Source organism: Cervus canadensis, chromosome 5 (assembly GCF_019320065.1).
Source record: "Cervus canadensis isolate Bull #8, Minnesota chromosome 5, ASM1932006v1, whole genome shotgun sequence".
NCBI classification, from domain to species: Eukaryota; Metazoa; Chordata; class Mammalia; order Artiodactyla; family Cervidae; genus Cervus; species Cervus canadensis.
Genome location: NC_057390.1, coordinates 38,376,693 through 38,390,001, shown reverse-complemented (window position 1 = coordinate 38,390,001; position 13,309 = coordinate 38,376,693). Strand labels below are relative to the sequence as shown.

The 13,309-nt window shown below is 35.9% G+C and overlaps 1 pseudogene; it reads left to right on the top strand.

Moving 5' to 3' along the window:
* Positions 1-11,678: 11,678 nt before the first annotated feature.
* Positions 11,679-13,021, top strand: LOC122441281 (annotated as a pseudogene).
* The last annotated feature ends 288 nt before the right edge of the window (positions 13,022-13,309 follow it).

The following is a 13,309-nucleotide window of genomic DNA, read 5'->3' as shown; positions in this document are numbered from 1 at the left end:
TGTCCTTATTTATTGCCTACTCAAGATTTTCCAGGGTCATGTTGTGCATTTCTGTGTCCCAGCTCTGACATCAGTCATTTTCCAGGGAGACCCAGTTCATTTTATTGGAGAATACTATTGAGATGCCAAGGTCTGGGCTAAGTAGTCCTTTTAGATATTTTTATTGTTGAGCTTTCAAGTTAGAAACATGTGGTCCTTGATGTGAATCATCTTCAGAGTAATACTTTCCAGAATTAAAATCTCAGAAATTTCATGGAAACACTAAATGAGTATGTGAGTGTGACTCAGGGTAAGAAATTTGCAGTTGCAAACAAAACTCAAAAAAGTAGTAGAAATCCAATATGGGAACTGTTTAAATTCATTTGTAAAGGAAGAAAAATTCTCTGAAATTCTATTGTATCAGAGTATAGGAGATAGGTAAGACCTAAAACAGATCACATTAGAATGTAATTATAGGTTGTTGTGTTAATGTAAGGGACTCTATTAGTTACTAAAAGCTTAGTGTTCTCATCGTTTCAGTGAAAAAATAGAGAAAATGATATTATTGTAAATATGTAAGCACCAAAGCCTTTTAATATCTTAGTTTCTAATGCTAAAATGCTATTTGAATTTTTTTACATCAATAAAAGAAGAAAAAAATTACTTCCCAGTGTCAACACTATAATAATGTATCTCTGAATTAATGATCTCATTATGACTAACAATAGGTATTTTAGAAAACTGGGAAGTAATAGGATACTAGGGCTTCCCTTGTGGCCCAACAGATAAAGAATCTGCCTGCATTGCAGGAGATCTGGGTTTGATCCCTGGGTTGGGAAGATCCCCTGGAGAAGGGAATGGCTACCCACTCCAGTATTCTGGCCTGGAGAATTCCATGAACTGTATAGTCCATGGGGTCACAAAGAGTCGGACACAACTGAGCAACTTTCATTTTTCATTAGATATTATTTAGAAATTATGGTAAATCAGGGCAAGTGAAAATTTTACATAATTATTATTATTTTTTGAGCTTTGCAAGTACTTTCCTTCTCTCTGGAAAAAAATATATGTGTATATGAAACATATACACTTATATGAAACATATATGAAACACATATATATAAACTTTAAAGAAAGTCAGACATTTTGCTCATTTAAAATCTATTTCTGAAACAGTACAGAGTACCTAAACTCAAAGAAAACAAAAATGGTTGTGGAGCTTAGAATTTCAGTGGAAATATTTCCTAAATTATTTATACTTAAGTTCGAATTCTGCTAATGTTCTCCTACATGACACAATTCTCAAGATAAGTTGAGGTAACTTATCTTTTCTGGGAGTACTTTTGTTATCAGCATTGTTAGGAATATCATGACTTTTTACTATCAGAAGACCTGCTGAAATCACTGCTAGCTTAATGTACCAACTGAGAATGCTCCAGAATGACATCATTGTGTCCACTGGCCGAGTGTTCTCTAATGGCATGTGAAAGCTAAAATGCCAGGGCTTGAATTCAGCACAGTTCTCAACTTTAATTGGCACCTTAGAGTCACCTGGATTCAACAAAATCACAGAGTTATGGAAAGATATTACACTTCACTGTTAATTACCACAAAATCTCTGAGGGAAATTTTAAAGCCTGAGCTAGGATACATGTGCAGTTCTACCAAACTGACAATGAGACTTGTCAATCTCCAGCCATCAAAGAAGATAATTAATGTGTTTGCTTTATATTACTTTCCCATGACTAATATTAAGATGTAAAATTCAAATAAAGATAGGAAAGGAAACTACACACAGTATTCAAAATATGGGGTGGAAATGAATTATTTTGGAGCATATTCTGCTCAAGAATAATGGCCAACACATGAATCATTTTTCTTAGAGAATTTCTTATCAAACTCATCAACGTCCTTCTACAAGTCTCTTCATAGTGTTAAATCTGGTGAATTTTAACCTTAAGAATTTAATATGTAACTGTAGATATTATATAACTTGAATCATGTGATTTCCACTTCACATACCAGAATATAAGAATTGAAACTGGTATCAGTAATAAAAACAATGTTTCTAATTTCATGGTCTGCTTGAATCGACTTTGACCTTTGACAGATCAGAAAATGGGGTACAATTCCCAGAATTTATTAGTTCAGAGAGTCAGTATTTATTCCTCCTGTCCCTATCTGTCCCTGGAGAGTTGTTTGGTAGGTCAGGTATGGTGCAGAAAATTAGACCTCTCCTTCTGACTCAGGATTGAGTCAGAGTTCAGTTGTTCAGCTGTGTCCAACTCTTTACGACCCCATTGGCTGCAGCTTGCCAGGCTTCCCTGTCCTTTGCCAACTCCTGGAGCATGCTCAAACTCATGTCCATCAAGTCCACGATGCCATCCGACTATCTCATCCTCTGTCATCCTCTTTTCCTCCTGCCTGCAATCTTTCCCAGCATCAGGGTCTTTTCCAATGAGTCAGCTTTTCGCGTTAGATAACCAAAGTATTGGAGCTTCAGCTTCAGCATCAGTCCTTCCAATGAATATTCAGGATTGATTTCCTTTAGGATTGACTGGTTGGATCTCCTTGTAGTCCAAGGGAATCTCAAGAATCTTTCCCAACACCACAGTTCAAAAGCATCAATTCTTCAGCACTCAGCTTTCTTTAAAGTCTAACTCTCACATCTATACATGGCTACTGGAAAAACCAAAGCTTTGGCTAGACAGACCTTTGTCTGAAAAGTAATGTCTCTGCTTTTTAATATGCTGTCTAGGCTGGTCATAGCTTTCCTTCCAAGGAGCAAGCATCTTTTAATTTCATAGCTGCAGTCACCATCTGCAGTGATTTTGGAGCCCAAGAAAATAAAGTCTGTTACTGTTTCCATAGTCTCCCCATCTATTTGCCATGAAGCGATGGGACCTTATGCCATGATCTTAGGTTTTTGAATGTTTCCTGGAAAATCCAGCTTTTTCACTCTTTTTTTACTTTCATCAAGAGGCTCTTTAGATCTTCATCACTTTCTTCCATAAAGGTGACATCATCAGCATGTTGAGGTTATTGATATTTCTCCCAGAAATGTTGATTCCAGATTGTGCTTCATCCAGCCCGTCATTTCTCATGATGTACTCTGCATAGAAGTTACATAAGCAGGGTGACAATATACAGCCTTGACATATGCCTTTCCCAATTTGGAACTAGTCCATGTTCCATGTCCAGTTCTGACTGTTGCTTCTTGACCTGCATACAGATTTCTCAGGAGGAAGGTAAGGTGGTCTGGTATCCCTATCTCTTGAAGAATTTTCCACAGTTTGTTGTGGTCCACACAGTCAAAGACTTTTGCGTAGTCAATAAAGCAGAAGTAGATGTTTTTCTGGAACTCTCTTGCTTTCTCAATGACCCAACAGATGTTGGCAATTTGATCTCTGGTTCTTCTGGCTTTTCTAAATCTAGCTTGAATATCTGGAAGTTCTCAGTTCATGTACTGTTGAACCCTGGCTTGGGGAATTTTGAGCATGACTTTGCTAGCATGTGAGATGAGTGCAATTGTTCGGTAGTTTGAAGAGTTTTTGGTGTTGGAATTGGAATTTCATTCCAGTTGGGATTGGAATGAAAACTGACCTTTTCCAGTCCTGTGGCCACTGCTGAGTTTTCCAAATTTGCTGGCATATTGAGTGCAGCACTTTCACAGCATCATCTTTTAGTATTTGGAATAGCCTAGCTGGAATTCCATCACCTCCACTAGCTTTGTTTGTAGTGCTGCTTCCTAAGGCCCATTTGACTTCACATTCCAGGATGTCTGTCTCTAGGTGTGATCACACCATCATGGTTATCTGGGTCATGAAGATCTTTTTTGTATAATTCTATGTATTCTTGCCACCTCTTCTTAGTATCTTCTGCTTCTGTTAGGTCCATATGGTTTCTGTCCTTAAATGTGCCCATCTTTGCATGAAATCTTCCCTTGTGAAAGTTGCTCAGTTGTGTCCAACTCTTTGTGTAGTCCAACTCTGTATAGTCCATGGGATTCTCCAGGCCGGAATACTGGAGTGGGTAGCCTTTCCCTTCTCTAGGGGATCTTCCCAACCCAGGGATCAAACCCAGGTCTCCCACATTGCAGGCAGATTCTTTACCAGCTGAGCCACAAGGGAAGCACAAGAATACTGGAGTGGGTAGCCTATCCCTTCTCCAGCGGATCGTCCTGACTGAGGCAGGTGGATTCTTTAGCAGCTGAGCTATCAGGGAAGCCCTGTATCTTCCCTTTGTATCTCTAATTTTCTTGAACTGATCTCTAGTCTTTTCCATTCTATTGTTTTCTTCTATCTCTTTGCCTTGATCACTGAGGAAGGCTTTCTTATCTCTCCTTGCTATTCTTTGGAACTCTGCATTCAGATATTTTTCCTTTTGTCTTTTGCCTTTAGCTTCTCTCCTTTTCTCAGCTATTTGTAAGATCTCCTCAGACAACCATTTTGCTTTTTTGCATTTCTTTTTCTTGGAGATGGTCTTTATCATGCCTCCTGTACAATGTCATGAACTTTTGTCCATAGTTCTTCTGGCCCTCTGTCTATTAGATCTTGAGTCAGAAATAAGTATATAATCTTAGAAATCATTTAGTCAAGTGTTGTAGTCTATGTGCCTGTGGAAGTAGTAAAATCAACTTTTTGCAGTGTGTCTCTTGAAAAACAATCAAAATTATGCATTTTAATTACAGTCATAAAATGTGCATAACAATTATAAATATGAGAAATTATAACAGTGTATGAGATAGCTGATTGTTAATTTTTGTCTTCTTTTGGTCAGAATTTAAATCAACTTAGAGATGCCATTGGAAACTCTCTTTGTAATTATATGTGACTTTAATTAAAACAAAAATAAATCAGGAAATGACCACTTAATAGATTGAATTTTTTTCATAAATAGCAATTTAAAACATCAATGTTTTGGTGAGATAATAATAATTTTAAAATGCCCTGAGGGTATTCCCATATGCCCTAAAATAAATAGACATTTTCAACCAACCACAATGTGATGGGAACCAAAAATTTACTACAAATACCAGCAAGTAAACCTAACTGCATCACAAATGAATAACATATCCCACACTGAAAAAAGTGGAGAAGTCAAGAACTAATATAAGAAACTGTGGGAAATACTATAAGGTAAAGACAAAATAAGGGCTTCCCTGGTGGCTCAGATGGTAAAGAATCCGCCTGCAATGTGGGAGACTGGGATTCGATTCCTGGGTCAGGAAAGTCCCCTGGAGAAGGGAATGGTTACCTACTCCAGTACTCTTGCCTGGAGAATCCCATGGACAGAGGAGCCTGGTGGGCTACAGTCCATGGGGTTGCAAAGATTTGGACACAACTGAACAACTGACACACACAAAGGCAAAATAAACTCTGGTTAGGAAAATTGTATTTTGTAGGGGTATGATTTAGCAATTCTGAAACTATTTTATGTGTATACTGAAACTGACAAATATGAAAAATAGTGTTGATAAAATCAGAGCCAGGTCTCACATTTCTCATTTTCAACGAAAGAATTTATAAATGAGGAAAGAAGGAAGGCTAGAATGAACTATGCAGTGTTGGATTTGAATTTGAGGTATCTGTATAAACTGGTTTTTGATAGATCAATAAATAGAGCAATAGACATGGAGTGTGTTCACCCATGCAGGGGTTACTACACAAACACATTTTCTTATTCTGTCTGTTACTATGGCCTAGAAGCCATGATATTCTGATCACAATTAGGTCATCTAGGACCCAGAAGAATCTGAAACTTCTGGTTCCAGAAAGTAAAGAGTTTTACAAAGAGAAAAAAAAGGAAAAGAAACAACACAGAGCCACCCCAGGGAGCCCTGGAAGACAGAACTGGAAGAAGTTTTTCAAAGGAATAAAATAATACTAGTATTGGAATATAGCTTCTAGATTGAAATACATTTTCATGGATCCTTACTAACATAAATAAATAATCAGATTAACTAATAAATGGTGGAAACATGACAATCCTTTCCTATAGTATAATTTTAATGAAAACATAGAAGAAACAAGGGAAATAAAGGACTATCATTAGGCAGTAACTTCAGTCATAATTGTTACAGACAATACTCCACTGATGAATACTAAAATTAGAGAAATTTTGGGAAAAGGTTTGAGGAGGAAAAGATTTACATAACCTCAAGTGTGTCTCCCAAGGTATTTATCAGCTGCAAAGGGAAGAATGATAACTTTACAGTGGAGAAACCCAGCAGACACCATCTTAACCAAGTGATCCAGGTAAACATCGCTAGGAATAAGACATAGAGACGTCACGAGTCCCTTGATGTGAAGTACCAAGAAGGGTACAACCTTATGTATGTGTTATTTTTGACAATAATGTACAACCTATCTAACCATGAGAAAACATCAGATGGTCCCCTTATTAAGGGTATTCTATTACATTGTTGATGAATATTCTTCAAAAGTGTCAGAAGCATAAAAGACAAGAAAAGCTAAGGAAATGCCATAGATTGTATAACAAATATAAATAACAACTAAATATAATGTGAGATCTTGTACAGCATGCTAGAAAAGAAAAATGACAGTGGAAAGTTGGTGAAATTCAAATAAGTCTGTAGTTTAGTTAATACTATTGCATCAACATTAATTTCTTGTTCTTCATTATTTTACTATAGTTGTATAAAATAACATTAGAAGAAGCTGCATGAGAGATATAGGAAAACTCTTGTACCTTTCCTGAAGTTATGTAAGTCTAAAGTTAGCTTTTAATGTATTCAAATAAAATTTTAAAAGGGGCTTTGTAGGGACCCATGTGTACAACCTCTTCATTTTACACATTAGAAGCTCCAAAATATTAAAGGATTTATCCACAATACAAAGTTCGAGGGAAAGTTAAGATGAGCTCTAAGGGTATTGTCAAATTTTCTGAGAATTTCTTTCCTCTGGCTCAACGTATGAAAATTGAATTTTAATTCTTAGCAATTGGTAACTGCTGGTCAGCTTGTCTAAATTACAGCTTCCCAGTTTCAATTCTCTTGGTGTTTATGCAATATGAAGGTGAATGCCAAAATTGTTTTCACTATCTTTTGTCATACTGACAACCTACAGTACATTGAGTAAATACACCAGTGGCAAAAATGCTTTATCTCAAGTAGGTTTGTCTGTCTAGATTGAAGAATAAATAAAGTACCAGACTTTATCAAGTTAAGAAAAAGACTCAGAATTTATAAGTAAGATATATTTAGCAATAATTATCAACATTAAATGACTGTCAATTTTTGAAATGTGACTATCAAGCCACTTTAACTTAGAAACATGTTAGATTCATAAAAGAGTAACTTAGACATGCTATGAATAGATCTTTTACAAAAAGAAATATGTTTATATTTTCCCTTTTCTTTGATTTCAAGACATCAGCTAAGCCCTAATGCACTTTCATTTATCTTTAGAAAAGAGGCAGGAACTATTTACCTTATAAAGCTTTCTTAATTCCATATTCATTAACTGTCCAGTTTAGCACTCACTCAATGAATCAGCATTATCTTTGGGCCTGATACTGGTTTTCTAAAATTTTTTATTGAAAAGTTTTATTCTTTATCAATAAGTTAGTATTACTCATTCAGTTGTGTCTTAACTCCTTGTGACCCCATGGGCTGTAAGGCGCTAGGCTCCTTTGTCCATGGTATTCTGCATGGAAGAATAGTGGAATGGGTATCCACTCCCTTCTCCAGGGGGTTATATTTGCCTTCAAAGTAGCAATTCACAACAACAACAAAAATACATCAAAAATGTTAAAGGTAGCCATAAAAAGTGATCAGTGTCTTCCCTAGTGGCTCAGTGGTGAAAAATCCACCTGCAAATGCAGGAGATGAGCGTTCAATCCATGATCCAGGAAGATCTCACATCCTGTGGGGCAACCAAGCCCAGATGCCACAACTATTGAGCCTGTGCTCTAGAGCCTGGGAGCTGCAGCTACTGAGCTGGTGAGCTATGACTACCGAATCCTACACGTCTAGAGCGCTTGCTCTGCAACAAGAGAAGCCACAATGAGAAGCCTGCACACGGCAACTAGAGAAAAGCCCACTCAGCAACACAGTCAAAAAGAACTAATTAATTATTTGAAAAAAAAGTTATCAGGTCCCACTTGGATTCTTATTATTTATAGATACAAATTTCTGGGCATCTGTTGCCAAGCTGAAAATCTCAGAAGGTGGATTAGCACCAGCACTAGTCTTGAGAATTACATACATGATATCAATTGAGGTAGTCTGGTCAGAGCTATCTGTTCCCACATGGTTCCACTGCTAAGCTACCCACCAGGTGAAACTCCAGCATGAGAACTTCAGAGATATTACATATCAATGTTAAGAAAAAGAAAAGCTTGATCCTGCAGCCTTGGATTCTGGGTTGTAGAGTTTTCACCAATAATGATTTTTGTTGCTTTAAACAAATCTTTATTTTATATTGTAGTATTTAGTTGATTATTTTTTGTTACTTTGGGCATGGAACTTTATATCTCTTATTCTCCATTTCCCTTCTGAAAAGGCTTCTTTGAGTTTTATCACTCTACTCCTAGTACTCTAGATGATGATGCTAAAATTCACAGAGTCTTTGTTCCTGGAACTTGCATTACTCTGTCGTGGGATTATCTTCCATCTTCCCTGCCATAGATAAAATTCATATGCCAAATTTGGAACTGACTTTAAATATTTGTATAGCTTTTTAAATGCTGTAAACAAGAAATGATATTTTGCAACAAAACTCTCTTACCAAAAAACATACCTTTTTTCAGAGATAATACATCCTCCACTTTATGTCCTTTTCAGTTTATAAAACATTTAATACATATCACTGAAGGTTCTTATAGCCCCGGTAGATATAAGATGATTTTATGGAAGCTGAATTTGAAGACTAGTGAATGGATGCCTAAAATAGTCCATTAGTGAGAGGTGCAGCTCATCCAGCTACTGTGCTTCCCATTATACAACACTGTCATAGGACACACCAATTAGTGCTAGCTATTTCAAAAATAGGAACTTCTGAAATCACATATTAGCTCTTAGATTTTTTTTTTAATATCTGTGTTTCGTAGTAAGGGAAACGAATATGACTTGATATTTTATTTTGATTGAACATGGGCAAATGGTGCTTCCTTTGAGTATTTCTCTTATCTCCTCACTGTATTCATATGGAATTAGCAGTGGTAGGTTGGGAAATTCTTTTATAAAAATACCTTTCTTGACTTTGAGGTATAGAAAGAGAATGGCTATGAATGAACATACTTGAAAGCGAGCAGTGCATTTTATAAGACTTGAAATTCATCAAACTTGAGGTGCCTTACTTCTGAGCCTGTTCATGGAAGGACCTGAGAAGGCTAAAAGAGTTTTATATATGATCAAAATTGAATCTGAAGAAAAGCTGGCTAAAATTCTCATTGCCACATTTCTAAAGTTAGAAAAAAGCTTAAAATGTGATTGTATAGAGAGTCTCATCCTGAAATCCTAGAAAATGACAATTCTTAGGAGGTTTAGGGAGGGGGTATGGAAGGAAGATGGGTGTAGGGAACAAAGAAAATCAAAGTAAAACTTCATAGAGATCAGAAAATATTATTTTAGGTAAGAGAATAAATAAATCTTTACTCAAGGACTCATCTTAATAGAGCTGATTAGTCAAATTTAAAACCTTTGGTTTTGGAATCACAACCACAAAGATATGGGATAAATCCTAGCTCACGGTTCTGAGCAGCTTCTTAATCATTTTCAACATCAGTTTCATCTACACAGCAGGAATATACGTTTATTAGAAATGATGTTTTGAAAATTAGGGGGAAAGTATGTAAAGGTACTACAATATTGCTCTGGCAAGTCTTTTAAAGTGCAAAAAAAATCACCAAAGTTCTTACTAATAAAACTATATTATCTATATAGAATATAGATTTTTTGGTTGAAGAAAGGAGTAGGAGGATTTATTTTCACCATATATGATTTAGCTAAGTTTGAAATTTATACCATGAATATGTATTGCCTCATCAAAAGAGTGATTTTTAAAATTATGCAAACATTATAGATTAAATCTCATGTTGAGATCTTGGGAATCTATAAAGTAATCAATGGAAATCAGTATTTCTATGATCCCGTTATAGAAGTACTATAAAGGAATAAATGGCCTCCTAGCTGCACCTTTTGTTTCTCCCTTATGTCCCAGCTGAAAGCCTCCCATCAATTTAGTACAAATATGTACTTGAAAGCATTTTGTAAAATTCTTATATTTTTATTTTAAATTATCCTTAATCATTCTGAAAGGCATTTACTTTTGATATTCCATTTTATAGACAGGTATACATACTGGACTTCATAGATATTAATTCATTCAAAATCACATGGTAAATAAAAAAGATGGGATTCAAACTTTGAAAACTTTAAAATTTTTATTATGCTTTAAAAATAGAGCATATTTTTTTAGAACAGAAAGTATGGAGATTTCTCATATTCCTTGTCCCCATGCATGCATAGCTTCCCCATTATCAACACCCCTCACCACCATGGTATATCTGTTATAACTGATGTACCTACAGTGATATATCATAATTTCCTGAAGTTCCCAAGTGGCAGGTTAAAAACCCACCTGCCAATGCAGGAAACATAAGAGATGAGGGTTCGATACTTGGGTCAGGAAGATCCCCTGGAGGAGGGCATGGCAACTCACTCCAGTATTCTTGCCTGGAGAATCCCATGGACAGAGAAGCCTGGTGGGCTACAGACCATAGGGTCCCAAATGGACATGACTGAAGTGACAGTATGCATGCATGTACCTGAAGTTTAAAGCTTACATTAAAATTCATTCTTGGTGTTGTGTATTCTATGAGTTTTGGCAAATGTATCTATATAATGAAATATATACATCATTACGGTATCATATAGGGCATCTGCAGTGCCCTAAAGCCCTGCTTTACCTATTCACATATCCTTTCCCATTAAGCCCTGGCAACCACTGAAAATATCTATAATTTTGTCTTTTTCTGGATATCATCTAATTAGAATCATACAGTATATAAAATTTTTGGATTAGCTTCTTTCACTTATGCATTTAAGTTTCCTCCGTGTCTTTTAACTTGATAGCTGTTTCTTTTTAGTGATAAATAATATTTCATTGTCTCGATGCACCACCGTTTATTTATCCATTCTCCTGCTGACGGGCCTCATGGTCACGTCCAAATTTTGGCATTTGTGAATAAAGCTGCAGTAAATATCCATATGCAGGTTTTTGTGTGGGTATACATTTTCAACTCTTTCAGGTAAATACCAAGGAGTGAATTTGCTGGATTCTATGGTAAGAGTATGTTTAGTTTCGTTAAATGCCACCAAACTGTCTTCCGAAATGGCTATCATTTTTCATTTCCACCAGAAATGAATGAGAACTCTTGATGCTCCATACTTCACCAGCATCTGGTGTTGTCAGTTCTGGATTTCACCCATTTTTCTAGGTGTGTAGTTCTATTTCATTGTTGTTTTTATTTGCATTTCTCTAACGATATATAATGTGAAGCATCTTTTCGTATGTTTGTTTGCTATTTGTAACTTTTAACTCTTTTGGACCACAAATCTGTGTATTAAAAACAAACAAACAAAAGAAGTGCGCCACCAGATGTGAGAAATTAACTCCCAAAATTGGAAATGAGGGTCCAGGGGGCTGAGAAGCTGTGTAGAGGGCAGGCTGAAAATGGATGCTGGAGAACTTGTATCTCAGCCAATGGGCAGTTTTCCAGTTACTGAACTTTCAGCAGGTGGACCTTTTGAAAGTCATGATATTCTTTGGAAATGTTTTCCTTATGTGAAAAATCAACTTTTGCCCAGTCATCCTCTTGAATTATTAGAGACACCTAATCTTACATTTTAATCTTGCATCTTATATCTGCTCAGAAACGATAAGGGGAAGTAGGCAGGGTATATAACACAAGATGGACCAGGTGTTAATAACTGTCAATGATGGGTAATGGTGAAGGATTTTATTATATTCTTCTATTTCTATATATGGTTAAAGTTTTATACAATAAATAATTTAAAATAAATATGCAAAACAACATAATATAAGATATATAAAGTTTTTGAGATAAGACACAGCTTGTTCCTTTAGGAGAAGGAAATGGCAACCCACTCCAGTGTTCTTGCCTAGAGAATCCCAGGGAAAGAGGAGTCTGGTGGGCTGCTGTCTGTGGGGTTGCACAGAGTCAGACACGACTGAAGCGACTTAGCAGCAGCAGCAGCAGTGTTCCTTTAATTGTCGGGTCATTTGCTAAGTGTTTTGAATCATTTAAAATCATACAAAAATGTAATATTTGAAGCTTCATGCTTTTAGTGTATATTATATTGACAGAGGTATTTTCTGATTCCCTGGTGGCTCAATGGCAGAATCCCCCTGTACCCTGAACCCAATAGTATTCCCCAAATTCATATATTGAAGCTCTAATTCCCAGGATGACTATATTTGGAGATAAGGCCTTTAAGAAGGCCATTAAGATTAAATGTGGCCATAAAGGCCCTAATCCAATGACTGATGTCACTACGACAAGAGGAAGAGACCCCAGAGATTTACACAAAGGCCTTGTGAGGACACAAAGAGAAAGCCTGTATCTGTGAGTGAAGGACAGAGACCTTAGGAGAAACTAACCCTGCCAGCATCATGATTTCAGACTTCCAACCTTCAGAATGTGGGAAAATAAACATCTGTTGTTTAGGTCGTTCAGTTGGTGTTTTGTTTTTTTTTTCTTTGTTAATGGTAGCCCCAGCTAACTAGTATACCAAAATAAAATGTTCAATGGAAATAAAATGAATTTATCCACATTAAGAAACATTTAAGGTCCATTTGCTTTACTAAAATTACAAATGAAGTTCAAGGCAATGTAGCATGTTCAGCATCTTCCATTTTTTTCCAGCTTCAAATCTTTCACTGATTATGTTAAGGGGTAATGAAGAATTTATTAAGGTATTTTTAATGATCCGTCATAAAATGATGTCATGAAAGAACCCCTCTTGATGGTGGAATATAAATTTGGCTTACTATAATCAAGTTGTGTTATTAATTAAAGTAGAAGCACTGCATCTTGTTTATAGTTGCCTTTTTACTGTAATTTAACCTATACAACATTAAAAGTATGGATACATGAGAATTTTTGCCAAAAATGTAAATAAACAGTGGTGCATCCAGACAATGAAATATTATTTATCACTAAAAAGAAATAGCTATCAAGTTAAAAGACACGGAGGAAACTTAAATGCATAATACTAAGTGAAAGAAGCTAATCCAAAAATTTTACATACTGTATGATTCTAATTAGATGATATTCAGAAAAA